At 39.7% G+C, this 15,140-nt stretch overlaps 35 non-coding genes across 35 annotated transcripts; all 35 read left to right on the top strand.

Moving 5' to 3' along the window:
* Positions 1–45: 45 nt before the first annotated feature.
* On the top strand, positions 46–117 carry trnaq-cug (transfer RNA glutamine (anticodon CUG)). Its single transcript has one exon. It is a non-coding gene; the product is annotated as a tRNA-Gln (tRNA).
* A 592-nt stretch (positions 118–709) lies between these two features.
* Positions 710–781, top strand: trnaq-uug (transfer RNA glutamine (anticodon UUG)). Its single transcript has one exon. It is a non-coding gene; the product is annotated as a tRNA-Gln (tRNA).
* Positions 782–895: 114 nt separating this feature from the next.
* Positions 896–967, top strand: trnaq-cug (transfer RNA glutamine (anticodon CUG)). Its single transcript has one exon. It is a non-coding gene; the product is annotated as a tRNA-Gln (tRNA).
* A 589-nt stretch (positions 968–1,556) lies between these two features.
* Positions 1,557–1,628, top strand: trnaq-uug (transfer RNA glutamine (anticodon UUG)). The gene has a single exon. It is a non-coding gene; the product is annotated as a tRNA-Gln (tRNA).
* Positions 1,629–1,743: 115 nt separating this feature from the next.
* Positions 1,744–1,815, top strand: trnaq-cug (transfer RNA glutamine (anticodon CUG)). Its single transcript has one exon. It is a non-coding gene; the product is annotated as a tRNA-Gln (tRNA).
* Positions 1,816–2,414: 599 nt separating this feature from the next.
* trnaq-uug (transfer RNA glutamine (anticodon UUG)) lies at positions 2,415–2,486 on the top strand. The gene has a single exon. It is a non-coding gene; the product is annotated as a tRNA-Gln (tRNA).
* Positions 2,487–2,602: 116 nt separating this feature from the next.
* trnaq-cug (transfer RNA glutamine (anticodon CUG)) lies at positions 2,603–2,674 on the top strand. The gene has a single exon. It is a non-coding gene; the product is annotated as a tRNA-Gln (tRNA).
* A 596-nt stretch (positions 2,675–3,270) lies between these two features.
* trnaq-uug (transfer RNA glutamine (anticodon UUG)) lies at positions 3,271–3,342 on the top strand. The gene has a single exon. It is a non-coding gene; the product is annotated as a tRNA-Gln (tRNA).
* Positions 3,343–3,458: 116 nt separating this feature from the next.
* trnaq-cug (transfer RNA glutamine (anticodon CUG)) lies at positions 3,459–3,530 on the top strand. The gene has a single exon. It is a non-coding gene; the product is annotated as a tRNA-Gln (tRNA).
* A 593-nt stretch (positions 3,531–4,123) lies between these two features.
* trnaq-uug (transfer RNA glutamine (anticodon UUG)) lies at positions 4,124–4,195 on the top strand. Its single transcript has one exon. It is a non-coding gene; the product is annotated as a tRNA-Gln (tRNA).
* A 116-nt stretch (positions 4,196–4,311) lies between these two features.
* Positions 4,312–4,383, top strand: trnaq-cug (transfer RNA glutamine (anticodon CUG)). Its single transcript has one exon. It is a non-coding gene; the product is annotated as a tRNA-Gln (tRNA).
* A 594-nt stretch (positions 4,384–4,977) lies between these two features.
* On the top strand, positions 4,978–5,049 carry trnaq-uug (transfer RNA glutamine (anticodon UUG)). Its single transcript has one exon. It is a non-coding gene; the product is annotated as a tRNA-Gln (tRNA).
* Positions 5,050–5,165: 116 nt separating this feature from the next.
* trnaq-cug (transfer RNA glutamine (anticodon CUG)) lies at positions 5,166–5,237 on the top strand. Its single transcript has one exon. It is a non-coding gene; the product is annotated as a tRNA-Gln (tRNA).
* Positions 5,238–5,830: 593 nt separating this feature from the next.
* On the top strand, positions 5,831–5,902 carry trnaq-uug (transfer RNA glutamine (anticodon UUG)). The gene has a single exon. It is a non-coding gene; the product is annotated as a tRNA-Gln (tRNA).
* Positions 5,903–6,017: 115 nt separating this feature from the next.
* Positions 6,018–6,089, top strand: trnaq-cug (transfer RNA glutamine (anticodon CUG)). Its single transcript has one exon. It is a non-coding gene; the product is annotated as a tRNA-Gln (tRNA).
* Positions 6,090–6,683: 594 nt separating this feature from the next.
* On the top strand, positions 6,684–6,755 carry trnaq-uug (transfer RNA glutamine (anticodon UUG)). Its single transcript has one exon. It is a non-coding gene; the product is annotated as a tRNA-Gln (tRNA).
* Positions 6,756–6,870: 115 nt separating this feature from the next.
* trnaq-cug (transfer RNA glutamine (anticodon CUG)) lies at positions 6,871–6,942 on the top strand. The gene has a single exon. It is a non-coding gene; the product is annotated as a tRNA-Gln (tRNA).
* A 590-nt stretch (positions 6,943–7,532) lies between these two features.
* On the top strand, positions 7,533–7,604 carry trnaq-uug (transfer RNA glutamine (anticodon UUG)). Its single transcript has one exon. It is a non-coding gene; the product is annotated as a tRNA-Gln (tRNA).
* A 115-nt stretch (positions 7,605–7,719) lies between these two features.
* Positions 7,720–7,791, top strand: trnaq-cug (transfer RNA glutamine (anticodon CUG)). Its single transcript has one exon. It is a non-coding gene; the product is annotated as a tRNA-Gln (tRNA).
* A 594-nt stretch (positions 7,792–8,385) lies between these two features.
* trnaq-uug (transfer RNA glutamine (anticodon UUG)) lies at positions 8,386–8,457 on the top strand. The gene has a single exon. It is a non-coding gene; the product is annotated as a tRNA-Gln (tRNA).
* Positions 8,458–8,572: 115 nt separating this feature from the next.
* Positions 8,573–8,644, top strand: trnaq-cug (transfer RNA glutamine (anticodon CUG)). Its single transcript has one exon. It is a non-coding gene; the product is annotated as a tRNA-Gln (tRNA).
* Positions 8,645–9,239: 595 nt separating this feature from the next.
* Positions 9,240–9,311, top strand: trnaq-uug (transfer RNA glutamine (anticodon UUG)). The gene has a single exon. It is a non-coding gene; the product is annotated as a tRNA-Gln (tRNA).
* Positions 9,312–9,426: 115 nt separating this feature from the next.
* trnaq-cug (transfer RNA glutamine (anticodon CUG)) lies at positions 9,427–9,498 on the top strand. The gene has a single exon. It is a non-coding gene; the product is annotated as a tRNA-Gln (tRNA).
* Positions 9,499–10,091: 593 nt separating this feature from the next.
* trnaq-uug (transfer RNA glutamine (anticodon UUG)) lies at positions 10,092–10,163 on the top strand. The gene has a single exon. It is a non-coding gene; the product is annotated as a tRNA-Gln (tRNA).
* A 115-nt stretch (positions 10,164–10,278) lies between these two features.
* Positions 10,279–10,350, top strand: trnaq-cug (transfer RNA glutamine (anticodon CUG)). The gene has a single exon. It is a non-coding gene; the product is annotated as a tRNA-Gln (tRNA).
* A 598-nt stretch (positions 10,351–10,948) lies between these two features.
* Positions 10,949–11,020, top strand: trnaq-uug (transfer RNA glutamine (anticodon UUG)). The gene has a single exon. It is a non-coding gene; the product is annotated as a tRNA-Gln (tRNA).
* Positions 11,021–11,135: 115 nt separating this feature from the next.
* trnaq-cug (transfer RNA glutamine (anticodon CUG)) lies at positions 11,136–11,207 on the top strand. Its single transcript has one exon. It is a non-coding gene; the product is annotated as a tRNA-Gln (tRNA).
* A 593-nt stretch (positions 11,208–11,800) lies between these two features.
* Positions 11,801–11,872, top strand: trnaq-uug (transfer RNA glutamine (anticodon UUG)). Its single transcript has one exon. It is a non-coding gene; the product is annotated as a tRNA-Gln (tRNA).
* Positions 11,873–11,987: 115 nt separating this feature from the next.
* On the top strand, positions 11,988–12,059 carry trnaq-cug (transfer RNA glutamine (anticodon CUG)). The gene has a single exon. It is a non-coding gene; the product is annotated as a tRNA-Gln (tRNA).
* A 591-nt stretch (positions 12,060–12,650) lies between these two features.
* trnaq-uug (transfer RNA glutamine (anticodon UUG)) lies at positions 12,651–12,722 on the top strand. Its single transcript has one exon. It is a non-coding gene; the product is annotated as a tRNA-Gln (tRNA).
* A 115-nt stretch (positions 12,723–12,837) lies between these two features.
* On the top strand, positions 12,838–12,909 carry trnaq-cug (transfer RNA glutamine (anticodon CUG)). Its single transcript has one exon. It is a non-coding gene; the product is annotated as a tRNA-Gln (tRNA).
* Positions 12,910–13,502: 593 nt separating this feature from the next.
* trnaq-uug (transfer RNA glutamine (anticodon UUG)) lies at positions 13,503–13,574 on the top strand. The gene has a single exon. It is a non-coding gene; the product is annotated as a tRNA-Gln (tRNA).
* A 115-nt stretch (positions 13,575–13,689) lies between these two features.
* trnaq-cug (transfer RNA glutamine (anticodon CUG)) lies at positions 13,690–13,761 on the top strand. The gene has a single exon. It is a non-coding gene; the product is annotated as a tRNA-Gln (tRNA).
* Positions 13,762–14,354: 593 nt separating this feature from the next.
* trnaq-uug (transfer RNA glutamine (anticodon UUG)) lies at positions 14,355–14,426 on the top strand. The gene has a single exon. It is a non-coding gene; the product is annotated as a tRNA-Gln (tRNA).
* Positions 14,427–14,541: 115 nt separating this feature from the next.
* On the top strand, positions 14,542–14,613 carry trnaq-cug (transfer RNA glutamine (anticodon CUG)). Its single transcript has one exon. It is a non-coding gene; the product is annotated as a tRNA-Gln (tRNA).
* Positions 14,614–15,140: the final 527 nt, after the last annotated feature.

Below are 15,140 nucleotides of genomic sequence, written 5' to 3'. Positions count from 1 at the left end.
ACAAATGACAGGAAAATTGGAACCCTACAAAATTACTCTGTATAGGGTTCTATGGTGTAATGGTTAGCACTCAGGACTCTGAATCCTGCGATCCGAGTTCAAATCTCGGTAGGACCTACCTTGATTTTGCAGTGACACACTCCTCCCTGTCAAATTTAAAATCGTCATGTGTGTAAGAAACAAGTGGGTGAGAGTCGATAAGCACGCTTGTTCCTCACGAATGGCTAACCTACGGAAAATGCATACTAGGAGATCCTGGTAAGTTTTTTAATTGAAAACTTGCAGCCCCACAAAGCACTGAAAATGTTTCATATTTTGTTCACACTCATCACATCATTCGTGTTGAAAATATGTGGATTTCCAAGTGGATACATGGTAGGGTAGCCCAGTTGATACCGTTTCTGGCCAGAAAATATTTGATCTGTTTTTCCGGTGACCCAAGGACAGTAAAATCTGAACCCGTCACAGAGTATTGAGTACAGGGTTCTATGCTGTAAAGGTTATCACTCAGGACTCTGAATCCTACAATCCGAGTTTAAATCTTGGACGATCCTACCATGTCAATAAATTTGCCTCGTGGAACTAGAATATAGCTGTCCAAATATTGTTGTCAATTGAAAGTATTTTCAACACGTGAAGGAACGACAGTCTGCTGTTTCTAATTAAACGCAGAATTTTTTTTTTCAATTTCCATGAGGATTTAGAATATGGTTCTATGGTGTAATGGTTAGCACTCTGGACTTTGAATCCAGTGATCCGAGTTCAAGTCTCGGTAGAACCTTTCTATTTTTTTGTGCTGAATTATTCACATGGCCAACCAATAATCTCATCATCTGCTGTTTATCCGGTGTACAAATGACAGGAAAATTGGAACCCTAAAAATTATTCTGTATAGGGTTCTATGGTGTAATGGTTAGCACTCAGGACTCTGAATCCTGCGATCCGAGTTCAAATCTCGGTAGGACCTACCTTGATTTTGCAGTGACACACTCCTCCCCTGTCAAATTTAAAATCGTCATGTGTGTAAGAAACAAGTGGGTGAGAGTCGATAAGCACGCTTGTTCCTCACGAATGGCTAACCTACGGAAAATGCATACTAGGAGATCCTGGTAAGTTTTTTAATTGAAAACTTGCAGCCCCACAAAGCACTGAAAATGTTTCATATTTTGTTCACACTCATCACATCATTCGTGTTGAAAATATGTGGATTTCCAAGTGGATACATGGTAGGGTAGCCCAGTTGATACCGTTTCTGGCCAGAAAATATTTGATCTGTTTTTCCGGTGACCCAAGGACAGTAAAATCTGAACCCGTCACAGAGTATTGAGTACAGGGTTCTATGCTGTAAAGGTTATCACTCAGGACTCTGAATCCTACAATCCGAGTTTAAATCTTGGACGATCCTACCATGTCAATAAATTTGCCTCGTGGAACTAGAATATAGCTGTCCAAATATTGTTTTCAATTGAAAGTATTTTCAACACGTGAAGGAACGACAGTCTGCTGTTTCTAATTAAACACAGATTTTTTTCAATTTCCATGAGGTTTTAGAATATGGTTCTATGGTGTAATGGTTAGCACTCTGGACTTTGAATCCAGTGATCCGAGTTCAAGTCTCGGTAGAACCTTTCTATTTTTTTGTGCTGAATTATTCACATGGCCAACCAATATTCTCATCATCTGCTGTTTATCCGGTGTACAAATGACAGGAAAATTGGAACCCTACAAAATTACTCTGTATAGGGTTCTATGGTGTAATGGTTAGCACTCAGGACTCTGAATCCTGCGATCCGAGTTCAAATCTCGGTAGGACCTACCTTGATTTTGCAGTGACACACTCCTCCCTGTCAAATTTAAAATCGTCATGTGTGTAAGAAACAAGTGGGTGAGAGTCGATAAGCACGCTTGTTCCTCACGAATGGCTAACCTACGGAAAATGCATACTAGGAGATCCTGGTAAGTTTTTTAATTGAAAACTTGCAGCCCCACAAAGCACTGAAAATGTTTCATATTTTGTTCACACTCATCACATCATTCGTGTTGAAAATATGTGGATTTCCAAGTGGATACATGGTAGGGTAGCCCAGTTGATACCGTTTCTGGCCAGAAAATATTTGATCTGTTTTTCCGGTGACCCAAGGACAGTAAAATCTGAACCCGTCACAGAGTATTGAGTACAGGGTTCTATGCTGTAAAGGTTATCACTCAGGACTCTGAATCCTACAATCCGAGTTTAAATCTTGGACGATCCTACCATGTCAATAAATTTGCCTCGTGGAACTAGAATATAGCTGTCCAAATATTGTTGTCAATTGAAAGTATTTTCAACACGTGAAGGAACGACAGTCTGCTGTTTCTAATTAAACGCAGAAATTTTTTTTTTTTTTTTCAATTTCCATGAGGATTTAGAATATGGTTCTATGGTGTAATGGTTAGCACTCTGGACTTTGAATCCAGTGATCCGAGTTCAAGTCTCGGTAGAACCTTTCTATTTTTTTGTGCTGAATTATTCACATGGCCAACCAATAATCTCATCATCTGCTGTTTATCCGGTGTACAAATGACAGGAAAATTGGAACCCTACAAAAATTACTCTGTATAGGGTTCTATGGTGTAATGGTTAGCACTCAGGACTCTGAATCCTGCGATCCGAGTTCAAATCTCGGTAGGACCTACCTTGATTTTGCAGTGACACACTCCTCCCCTGTCAAATTTAAAATCGTCATGTGTGTAAGAAACAAGTGGGTGAGAGTCGATAAGCACGCTTGTTCCTCACGAATGGCTAACCTACGGAAAATGCATACTAGGAGATCCTGGTAAGTTTTTTAATTGAAAACTTGCAGCCCCACAAAGCACTGAAAATGTTTCATATTTTGTTCACACTCATCACATCATTCGTGTTGAAAATATGTGGATTTCCAAGTGGATACATGGTAGGGTAGCCCAGTTGATACCGTTTCTGGCCAGAAAATATTTGATCTGTTTTTCCGGTGACCCAAGGACAGTAAAATCTGAACCCGTCACAGAGTATTGAGTACAGGGTTCTATGCTGTAAAGGTTATCACTCAGGACTCTGAATCCTACAATCCGAGTTTAAATCTTGGACGATCCTACCATGTCAATAAATTTGCCTCGTGGAACTAGAATATAGCTGTCCAAATATTGTTGTCAATTGAAAGTATTTTCAACACGTGAAGGAACGACAGTCTGCTGTTTCTAATTAAACGCAGAAATTTTTTTTTTTTCAATTTCCATGAGGATTTAGAATATGGTTCTATGGTGTAATGGTTAGCACTCTGGACTTTGAATCCAGTGATCCGAGTTCAAGTCTCGGTAGAACCTTTCTATTTTTTTGTGCTGAATTATTCACATGGCCAACCAATAATCTCATCATCTGCTGTTTATCCGGTGTACAAATGACAGGAAAATTGGAACCCTACAAAAATTACTCTGTATAGGGTTCTATGGTGTAATGGTTAGCACTCAGGACTCTGAATCCTGCGATCCGAGTTCAAATCTCGGTAGGACCTACCTTGATTTTGCAGTGACACACTCCTCCCCTGTCAAATTTAAAATCGTCATGTGTGTAAGAAACAAGTGGGTGAGAGTCGATAAGCACGCTTGTTCCTCACGAATGGCTAACCTACGGAAAATGCATACTAGGAGATCCTGGTAAGTTTTTTAATTGAAAACTTGCAGCCCCACAAAGCACTGAAAATGTTTCATATTTTGTTCACACTCATCACATCATTCGTGTTGAAAATATGTGGATTTCCAAGTGGATACATGGTAGGGTAGCCCAGTTGATACCGTTTCTGGCCAGAAAATATTTGATCTGTTTTTCCGGTGACCCAAGGACAGTAAAATCTGAACCCGTCACAGAGTATTGAGTACAGGGTTCTATGCTGTAAAGGTTATCACTCAGGACTCTGAATCCTACAATCCGAGTTTAAATCTTGGACGATCCTACCATGTCAATAAATTTGCCTCGTGGAACTAGAATATAGCTGTCCAAATATTGTTGTCAATTGAAAGTATTTTCAACACGTGAAGGAACGACAGTCTGCTGTTTCTAATTAAACGCAGAATTTTTTTTTTCAATTTCCATGAGGATTTAAAATATGGTTCTATGGTGTAAAGGTTAGCACTCTGTACTTTGAATCCAGTGATCCGAGTTCAAGTCTCGGTAGAACCTTTCTATTTTTTTGTGCTGAATTATTCACATGGCCAACCAATAATCTCATCATCTGCTGTTTATCCGGTGTACAAATGACAGGAAAATTGGAACTCTACATAAATTACTCTGTATAGGGTTCTATGGTGTAATGGTTAGCACTCAGGACTCTGAATCCTGCGATCCGAGTTCAAATCTCGGTAGGACCTACCTTGATTTTGCAGTGACACACTCCTCCCCTGTCAAATTTAAAATCGTCATGTGTGTAAGAATACAAGTGTGTGGGAGTCGATAAGCACGCTTGTTCCTCACGAATGGCTAACCTACGGAAAATGCATACTAGGAGATCCTGGTAAGTTTTTTAATTGAAAACTTGCAGCCCCACAAAGCACTGAAAATGTTTCATATTTTGTTCACACTCATCACATCATTCGTGTTGAAAATATGTGGATTTCCAAGTGGATACATGGTAGGGTAGCCCAGTTGATACCGTTTCTGGCCAGAAAATATTTGATCTGTTTTTCCGGTGACCCAAGGACAGTAAAATCTGAACCCGTCACAGAGTATTGAGTACAGGGTTCTATGCTGTAAAGGTTATCACTCAGGACTCTGAATCCTACAATCCGAGTTTAAATCTTGGACGATCCTACCATGTCAATAAATTTGCCTCGTGGAACTAGAATATAGCTGTCCAAATATTGTTGTCAATTGAAAGTATTTTCAACACGTGAAGGAACGACAGTCTGCTGTTTCTAATTAAACGCAGAATTTTTTTTTTCAATTTCCATGAGTATTTAGAATATGGTTCTATGGTGTAATGGTTAGCACTCTGGGCTTTGAATCCAGTGATCCGCGTTCAAGTCTCGGTAGAACCTATCTATTTTTTTGTGCTGAATTATTCACATGGCCAACCAATAATCTCATCATCTGCTGTTTATCCGGTGTACAAATGACAGGAAAATTGGAACTCTACAAAAGTTACTCTGTATAGGGTTCTATGGTGTAATGGTTAGCACTCAGGACTCTGAATCCTGCGATCCGAGTTCAAATCTCGGTAGGACCTACCTTGATTTTGCAGTGACACACTCCCCCCCTGTCAAATTTAAAATCGTCATGTGTGTAAGAAACAAGTGGGTGGGAGTCGATAATCACGCTTTTTCCTCACGAATGGCTAACCTACGGAAAATGCATACTATGAGATCCTGGTAAGTTTTTTAATTGAAAACTTGCAGCCCCACAAAGCACTGAAAATGTTTCATATTTTGTTCACACTCATCACATCATTCGTGTTGAAAATATGTGGATTTCCAAGTGGATACATGGTAGGGTAGCCCAGTTGATACCGTTTCTGGCCAGAAAATATTTGATCTGTTTTTCCGGTGACCCAAGGACAGTAAAATCTGAACCCGTCACAGAGTATTGAGTACAGGGTTCTATGCTGTAAAGGTTATCACTCAGGACTCTGAATCCTACAATCCGAGTTTAAATCTTGGACGATCCTTCCATGTCAATAAATTTGCCTCGTGGAACTAGAATATAGCTGTCCAAATATTGTTGTCAATTGAAAGTATTTTCAACACGTGAAGGAACGACAGTCTGCTGTTTCTAATTAAACGCAGAATTTTTTTTTTCAATTTCCATGAGGATTTAGAATATGGTTCTATGGTGTAATGGTTAGCACTCTGGACTTTGAATCCAGTGATCCGAGTTCAAGTCTCGGTAGAACCTATCTATTTTTTGTGCTGAATTATTCACATGGCCAACCAATAATCTCATTATCTGCTGTTTATCCGGTGTACAAATTACAGGAAAATTGGAACTCTACAATAATTGCTCTGTATAGGGTTCTATGGTGTAATGGTTAGCACTCAGGACTCTGAATCCTGCGATCCGAGTTCAAATCTCGGTAGGACCTACCTTGATTTTACAGTGACACACTCCTCCACTGTCAAATTTAAAATCGTCCTGTGTGTAAGAAACAAGTGGGTGGGAGTCGATAAGCACGCTTGTTCCTCACGAATGGCTAACCTACGGAAAATGCATACTATGAGATCCTGGTAGGTTTTTTAATTGAAAACTTGCAGCCCCACAAAGCACTGAAAATGTTTCATATTTTGTTCACACTCATCACATCATTCGTGTTGAAAATATGTGGATTTCCAAGTGGATACATGGTAGGGTAGCCCAGTTGATACCGTTTCTGGCCAGAAAATATTTGATCTGTTTTTCCGGTGACCCAAGGACAGTAAAATCTGAACCCGTCACAGAGTATTGAGTACAGGGTTCTATGCTGTAAAGGTTATCACTCAGGACTCTGAATCCTACAATCCGAGTTTAAATCTTGGACGATCCTTCCATGTCAATAAATTTGCCTCGTGGAACTAGAATATAGCTGTCCAAATATTGTTGTCAATTGAAAGTATTTTCAACACGTGAAGGAACGACAGTCTGCTGTTTCTAATTAAACGCAGAATTTTTTTTTTTCAATTTCCATGAGGATTTAGAATATGGTTCTATGGTGTAATGGTTAGCACTCTGGACTTTGAATCCAGTGATCCGAGTTCAAGTCTCGGTAGAACCTATCTATTTTTTGTGCTGAATTATTCACATGGCCAACCAATAATCTCATTATCTGCTGTTTATCCGGTGTACAAATTACAGGAAAATTGGAACTCTACAATAATTGCTCTGTATAGGGTTCTATGGTGTAATGGTTAGCACTCAGGACTCTGAATCCTGCGATCCGAGTTCAAATCTCGGTAGGACCTACCTTGATTTTACAGTGACACACTCCTCCACTGTCAAATTTAAAATCGTCCTGTGTGTAAGAAACAAGTGGGTGGGAGTCGATAAGCACGCTTGTTCCTCACGAATGGCTAACCTACGGAAAATGCATACTATGAGATCCTGGTAGGTTTTTTAATTGAAAACTTGCAGCCCCACAAAGCACTGAAAATGTTTCATATTTTGTTCACACTCATCACATCATTCGTGTTGAAAATATGTGGATTTCCAAGTGGATACATGGTAGGGTAGCCCAGTTGATACCGTTTCTGGCCAGAAAATATTTGATCTGTTTTTCCGGTGACCCAAGGACAGTAAAATCTGAACCCGTCACAGAGTATTGAGTACAGGGTTCTATGCTGTAAAGGTTATCACTCAGGACTCTGAATCCTACAATCCGAGTTTAAATCTTGGACGATCCTTCCATGTCAATAAATTTGCCTCGTGGAACTAGAATATAGCTGTCCAAATATTGTTGTCAATTGCAAGTATTTTCAACACGTGAAGGAACGACAGTCTGCTGTTTCTAATACGCAGAATTTTTTTTTTCAATTTCCATGAGGATTTAGAATATGGTTCTATGGTGTAATGGTTAGCACTCTGGACTTTGAATCCAGTGATCCGAGTTCAAGTCTCGGTAGAACCTATCTATTTTTTGTGCTGAATTATTCACATGGCCAACCAATAATCTCATTATCTGCTGTTTATCCGGTGTACAAATTACAGGAAAATTGGAACTCTACAATAATTGCTCTGTATAGGGTTCTATGGTGTAATGGTTAGCACTCAGGACTCTGAATCCTGCGATCCGAGTTCAAATCTCGGTAGGACCTACCTTGATTTTACAGTGACACACTCCTCCACTGTCAAATTTAAAATCGTCCTGTGTGTAAGAAACAAGTGGGTGGGAGTCGATAAGCACGCTTGTTCCTCACGAATGGCTAACCTACGGAAAATGCATACTATGAGATCCTGGTAGGTTTTTTAATTGAAAACTTGCAGCCCCACAAAGCACTGAAAATGTTTCATATTTTGTTCACACTCATCACATCATTCGTGTTGAAAATATGTGGATTTCCAAGTGGATACATGGTAGGGTAGCCCAGTTGATACCGTTTCTGTCCAGAAAATATTTGATCTGCTTTTTCGGTGACCCAAGGACAGTAAAATCTGAACCCGTCACAGAGTATTGAGTACAGGGTTCTATGCTGTAAAGGTTATCACTCAGGACTCTGAATCCTACAATCCGAGTTTAAATCTTGGACGATCCTTCCATGTCAATAAATTTGCCTCGTGGAACTAGAATATAGCTGTCCAAATATTGTTGTCAATTGCAAGTATTTTCAACACGTGAAGGAACGACAGTCTGCTGTTTCTAATTAAACGCAGAATTTTTTTTTTTCAATTTCCATGAGGATTTAGAATATGGTTCTATGGTGTAATGGTTAGCACTCTGGACTTTGAATCCAGTGATCCGAGTTCAAGTCTCGGTAGAACCTATCTATTTTTTGTGCTGAATTATTCACATGGCCAACCAATAATCTCATTATCTGCTGTTTATCCGGTGTACAAATTACAGGAAAATTGGAACTCTACAATAATTGCTCTGTATAGGGTTCTATGGTGTAATGGTTAGCACTCAGGACTCTGAATCCTGCGATCCGAGTTCAAATCTCGGTAGGACCTACCTCGATTTTACAGTGACATACTCCTCCACTGTCAAATTTAAAATCGTCCTGTGTGTAAGAAACAAGTGGGTGGGAGTCGATAAGCACGCTTGTTCCTCACGAATGGCTAACCTACGGAAAATGCATACTATGAGATCCTGGTAGGTTTTTTAATTGAAAACTTGCAGCCCCACAAAGCACTGAAAATGTTTCATATTTTGTTCACACTCATCACATCATTCGTGTTGAAAATATGTGGATTTCCAAGTGGATACATGGTAGGGTAGCCCAGTTGATACCGTTTCTGGCCAGAAAATATTTGATCTGCTTTTTCCGGTGACCCAAGGACAGTAAAATCTGAACCCGTCACAGAGTATTGAGTACAGGGTTCTATGCTGTAAAGGTTATCACTCAGGACTCTGAATCCTACAATCCGAGTTTAAATCTTGGACGATCCTTCCATGTCAATAAATTTGCCTCGTGGAACTAGAATATAGCTGTCCAAATATTGTTGTCAATTGCAAGTATTTTCAACACGTGAAGGAACGACAGTCTGCTGTTTCTAATTAAACGCAGAATTTTTTTTTTTCAATTTCCATGAGGATTTAGAATATGGTTCTATGGTGTAATGGTTAGCACTCTGGACTTTGAATCCAGTGATCCGAGTTCAAGTCTCGGTAGAACCTATCTATTTTTTGTGCTGAATTATTCACATGGCCAACCAATAATCTCATTATCTGCTGTTTATCCGGTGTACAAATTACAGGAAAATTGGAACTCTACAATAATTGCTCTGTATAGGGTTCTATGGTGTAATGGTTAGCACTCAGGACTCTGAATCCTGCGATCCGAGTTCAAATCTCGGTAGGACCTACCTCGATTTTACAGTGACACACTCCTCCACTGTCAAATTTAAAATCGTCCTGTGTGTAAGAAACAAGTGGGTGGGAGTCGATAAGCACGCTTGTTCCTCACGAATGGCTAACCTACGGAAAATGCATACTATGAGATCCTGGTAGGTTTTTTAATTGAAAACTTGCAGCCCCACAAAGCACTGAAAATGTTTCATATTTTGTTCACACTCATCACATCATTCGTGTTGAAAATATGTGGATTTCCAAGTGGATACATGGTAGGGTAGCCCAGTTGATACCGTTTCTGTCCAGAAAATATTTGATCTGCTTTTTCGGTGACCCAAGGACAGTAAAATCTGAACCCGTCACAGAGTATTGAGTACAGGGTTCTATGCTGTAAAGGTTATCACTCAGGACTCTGAATCCTACAATCCGAGTTTAAATCTTGGACGATCCTTCCATGTCAATAAATTTGCCTCGTGGAACTAGAATATAGCTGTCCAAATATTGTTGTCAATTGCAAGTATTTTCAACACGTGAAGGAACGACAGTCTGCTGTTTCTAATTAAACGCAGAATTTTTTTTTTCAATTTCCATGAGGATTTAGAATATGGTTCTATGGTGTAATGGTTAGCACTCTGGACTTTGAATCCAGTGATCCGAGTTCAAGTCTCGGTAGAACCTATCTATTTTTTGTGCTGAATTATTCACATGGCCAACCAATAATCTCATTATCTGCTGTTTATCCGGTGTACAAATTACAGGAAAATTGGAACTCTACAATAATTGCTCTGTATAGGGTTCTATGGTGTAATGGTTAGCACTCAGGACTCTGAATCCTGCGATCCGAGTTCAAATCTCGGTAGGACCTACCTCGATTTTACAGTGACACACTCCTCCACTGTCAAATTTAAAATCGTCCTGTGTGTAAGAAACAAGTGGGTGGGAGTCGATAAGCACGCTTGTTCCTCACGAATGGCTAACCTACGGAAAATGCATACTATGAGATCCTGGTAGGTTTTTTAATTGAAAACTTGCAGCCCCACAAAGCACTGAAAATGTTTCATATTTTGTTCACACTCATCACATCATTCGTGTTGAAAATATGTGGATTTCCAAGTGGATACATGGTAGGGTAGCCCAGTTGATACCGTTTCTGGCCAGAAAATATTTGATCTGCTTTTTCGGTGACCCAAGGACAGTAAAATCTGAACCCGTCACAGAGTATTGAGTACAGGGTTCTATGCTGTAAAGGTTATCACTCAGGACTCTGAATCCTACAATCCGAGTTTAAATCTTGGACGATCCTTCCATGTCAATAAATTTGCCTCGTGGAACTAGAATATAGCTGTCCAAATATTGTTGTCAATTGCAAGTATTTTCAACACGTGAAGGAACGACAGTCTGCTGTTTCTAATTAAACGCAGAATTTTTTTTTTTTTTTCAATTTCCATGAGGATTTAGAATATGGTTCTATGGTGTAATGGTTAGCACTCTGGACTTTGAATCCAGTGATCCGAGTTCAAGTCTCGGTAGAACCTATCTATTTTTTGTGCTGAATTATTCACATGGCCAACCAATAATCTCATTATCTGCTGTTTATCCGGTGTACAAATTACAGGAAAATTGGAACTCTACAATAATTGCTCTGTATAGGGTTCTATGGTGTAATGGTTAGCACTCAGGACTCTGAATCCTGCGATCCGAGTTCAAATCTCGGTAGGACCTACCTCGATTTTACAGTGACACACTCCTCCACTGTCAAATTTAAAATCGTCCTGTGTGTAAGAAACAAGTGGGTGGGAGTCGATAAGCACGCTTGTTCCTCACGAATGGCTAACCTACGGAAAATGCATACTATGAGATCCTGGTAGGTTTTTTAATTGAAAACTTGCAGCCCCACAAAGCACTGAAAATGTTTCATATTTTGTTCACACTCATCACATCATTCGTGTTGAAAATATGTGGATTTCCAAGTGGATACATGGTAGGGTAGCCCAGTTGATACCGTTTCTGGCCAGAAAATATTTGATCTGCTTTTTCCGGTGACCCAAGGACAGTAAAATCTGAACCCGTCACAGAGTATTGAGTACAGGGTTCTATGCTGTAAAGGTTATCACTCAGGACTCTGAATCCTACAATCCGAGTTTAAATCTTGGACGATCCTTCCATGTCAATAAATTTGCCTCGTGGAACTAGAATATAGCTGTCCAAATATTGTTGTCAATTGCAAGTATTTTCAACACGTGAAGGAACGACAGTCTGCTGTTTCTAATTAAACGCAGAATTTTTTTTTCAATTTCCATGAGGATTTAGAATATGGTTCTATGGTGTAATGGTTAGCACTCTGGACTTTGAATCCAGTGATCCGAGTTCAAGTCTCGGTAGAACCTATCTATTTTTTGTGCTGAATTATTCACATGGCCAACCAATAATCTCATTATCTGCTGTTTATCCGGTGTACAAATTACAGGAAAATTGGAACTCTACAATAATTGCTCTGTATAGGGTTCTATGGTGTAATGGTTAGCACTCAGGACTCTGAATCCTGCGATCCGAGTTCAAATCTCGGTAGGACCTACCTCAATTTTACAGTGACACACTCCTCCACTGTCAAATTTAAAATCGTCCTGTGTGTAAGAAACAAGTGGGTGGGAGTCGATAAGCACGCTTGTTCCTCACGAATGGCTAACCTACGGAAAATGCATACTATGAGATCCTGGTAGGTTTTTTAATTGAAAACTTGCAGCCCCACAAAGCACTGAAAATGTTTCATATTTTGTTCACACTCATCACATCATTCGTGTTGAAAATATGTGGATTTCCAAGTGGATACATGGTAGGGTAGCCCAGTTGATACCGTTTCTGGCCAGAAAATATTTGATCTGCTTTTTCGGTGACCCAAGGACAGTAAAATCTGAACCCGTCACAGAGTATTGAGTACAGGGTTCTATGCTGTAAAGGTTATCACTCAGGACTCTGAATCCTACAATCCGAGTTTAAATCTGACGATCCTTCCATGTCAATAAATTTGCCTCGTGGAACTAGAATATAGCTGTCCAAATATTGTTGTCAATTGCAAGTATTTTCAACACGTGAAGGAACGACAGTCTGCTGTTTCTAATTAAACGCAGAATTTTTTTTTTCAATTTCCATGAGGATTTAGAATATGGTTCTATGGTGTAATGGTTAGCACTCTGGACTTTGAATCCAGTGATCCGAGTTCAAGTCTCGGTAGAACCTATCTATTTTTTGTGCTGAATTATTCACATGGCCAACCAATAATCTCATTATCTGCTGTTTATCCGGTGTACAAATTACAGGAAAATTGGAACTCTACAATAATTGCTCTGTATAGGGTTCTATGGTGTAATGGTTAGCACTCAGGACTCTGAATCCTGCGATCCGAGTTCAAATCTCGGTAGGACCTACCTCGATTTTACAGTGACACACTCCTCCACTGTCAAATTTAAAATCGTCATGTGTGTAAGAAACAAGTGGGTGGGAGTCGATAAGCACGCTTGTTCCTCACGAATGGCTAACCTACGGAAAATGCATACTATGAGATCCTGGTAGGTTTTTTAATTGAAAACTTGCAGCCCCACAAAGCACTGAAAATGTTTCATATTTTGTTCACACTCATCACATCATTCGTGTTGAAAATATGTGGATTTCCAAGTGGATACATGGTAGGGTAGCCCAGTTGATACCGTTTCTGGCCAGAAAATATTTGATCTGCTTTTTCGGTGACCCAAGGACAGTAAAATCTGAACCCGTCACAGAGTATTGAGTACAGGGTTCTATGCTGTAAAGGTTATCACTCAGGACTCTGAATCCTACAATCCGAGTTTAAATCTTGGACGATCCTTCCATGTCAATAAATTTGCCTCGTGGAACTAGAATATAGCTGTCCAAATATTGTTGTCAATTGCAAGTATTTTCAACACGTGAAGGAACGACAGTCTGCTGTTTCTAATTAAACGCAGAATTTTTTTTTTCAATTTCCATGAGGATTTAGAATATGGTTCTATGGTGTAATGGTTAGCACTCTGGACTTTGAATCCAGTGATCCGAGTTCAAGTCTCGGTAGAACCTATCTATTTTTTGTGCTGAATTATTCACATGGCCAACCAATAATCTCATTATCTGCTGTTTATCCGGTGTACAAATTACAGGAAAATTGGAACTCTACAATAATTGCTCTGTATAGGGTTCTATGGTGTAATGGTTAGCACTCAGGACTCTGAATCCTGCGATCCGAGTTCAAATCTCGGTAGGACCTACCTCGATTTTACAGTGACACACTCCTCCACTGTCAAATTTAAAATCGTCCTGTGTGTAAGAAACAAGTGGGTGGGAGTCGATAAGCACGCTTGTTCCTCACGAATGGCTAACCTACGGAAAATGCATACTATGAGATCCTGGTAGGTTTTTTAATTGAAAACTTGCAGCCCCACAAAGCACTGAAAATGTTTCATATTTTGTTCACACTCATCACATCATTCGTGTTGAAAATATGTGGATTTCCAAGTGGATACATGGTAGGGTAGCCCAGTTGATACCGTTTCTGTCCAGAAAATATTTGATCTGCTTTTTCGGTGACCCAAGGACAGTAAAATCTGAACCCGTCACAGAGTATTGAGTACAGGGTTCTATGCTGTAAAGGTTATCACTCAGGACTCTGAATCCTACAATCCGAGTTTAAATCTTGGACGATCCTTCCATGTCAATAAATTTGCCTCGTGGAACTAGAATATAGCTGTCCAAATATTGTTGTCAATTGCAAGTATTTTCAACACGTGAAGGAACGACAGTCTGCTGTTTCTAATTAAACGCAGAATTTTTTTTTTCAATTTCCATGAGGATTTAGAATATGGTTCTATGGTGTAATGGTTAGCACTCTGGACTTTGAATCCAGTGATCCGAGTTCAAGTCTCGGTAGAACCTATCTATTTTTTGTGCTGAATTATTCACATGGCCAACCAATAATCTCATTATCTGCTGTTTATCCGGTGTACAAATTACAGGAAAATTGGAACTCTACAATAATTGCTCTGTATAGGGTTCTATGGTGTAATGGTTAGCACTCAGGACTCTGAATCCTGCGATCCGAGTTCAAATCTCGGTAGGACCTACCTCGATTTTACAGTGACATACTCCTCCACTGTCAAATTTAAAATCGTCCTGTGTGTAAGAAACAAGTGGGTGGGAGTCGATAAGCACGCTTGTTCCTCACGAATGGCTAACCTACGGAAAATGCATACTATGAGATCCTGGTAGGTTTTTTAATTGAAAACTTGCAGCCCCACAAAGCACTGAAAATGTTTCATATTTTGTTCACACTCATCACATCATTCGTGTTGAAAATATGTGGATTTCCAAGTGGATACATGGTAGGGTAGCCCAGTTGATACCGTTTCTGGCCAGAAAATATTTGATCTGCTTTTTCCGGTGACCCAAGGACAGTAAAATCTGAACCCGTCACAGAGTATTGAGTACAGGGTTCTATGCTGTAAAGGTTATCACTCAGGACTCTGAATCCTACAATCCGAGTTTAAATCTTGGACGATCCTTCCATGTCAATAAATTTGCCTCGTGAACTAGAATATAGCTGTCCAAATATTGTTGTCAATTGCAAGTATTTTCAACACGTGAAGGAAC

The sequence above is a fragment of the Oncorhynchus masou genome, unplaced genomic scaffold (genome assembly GCF_036934945.1).
Source record: "Oncorhynchus masou masou isolate Uvic2021 unplaced genomic scaffold, UVic_Omas_1.1 unplaced_scaffold_488, whole genome shotgun sequence".
NCBI lineage: Eukaryota > Metazoa > Chordata > Actinopteri > Salmoniformes > Salmonidae > Oncorhynchus > Oncorhynchus masou.
This window is presented reverse-complemented; position numbering and strand designations above follow the sequence as displayed.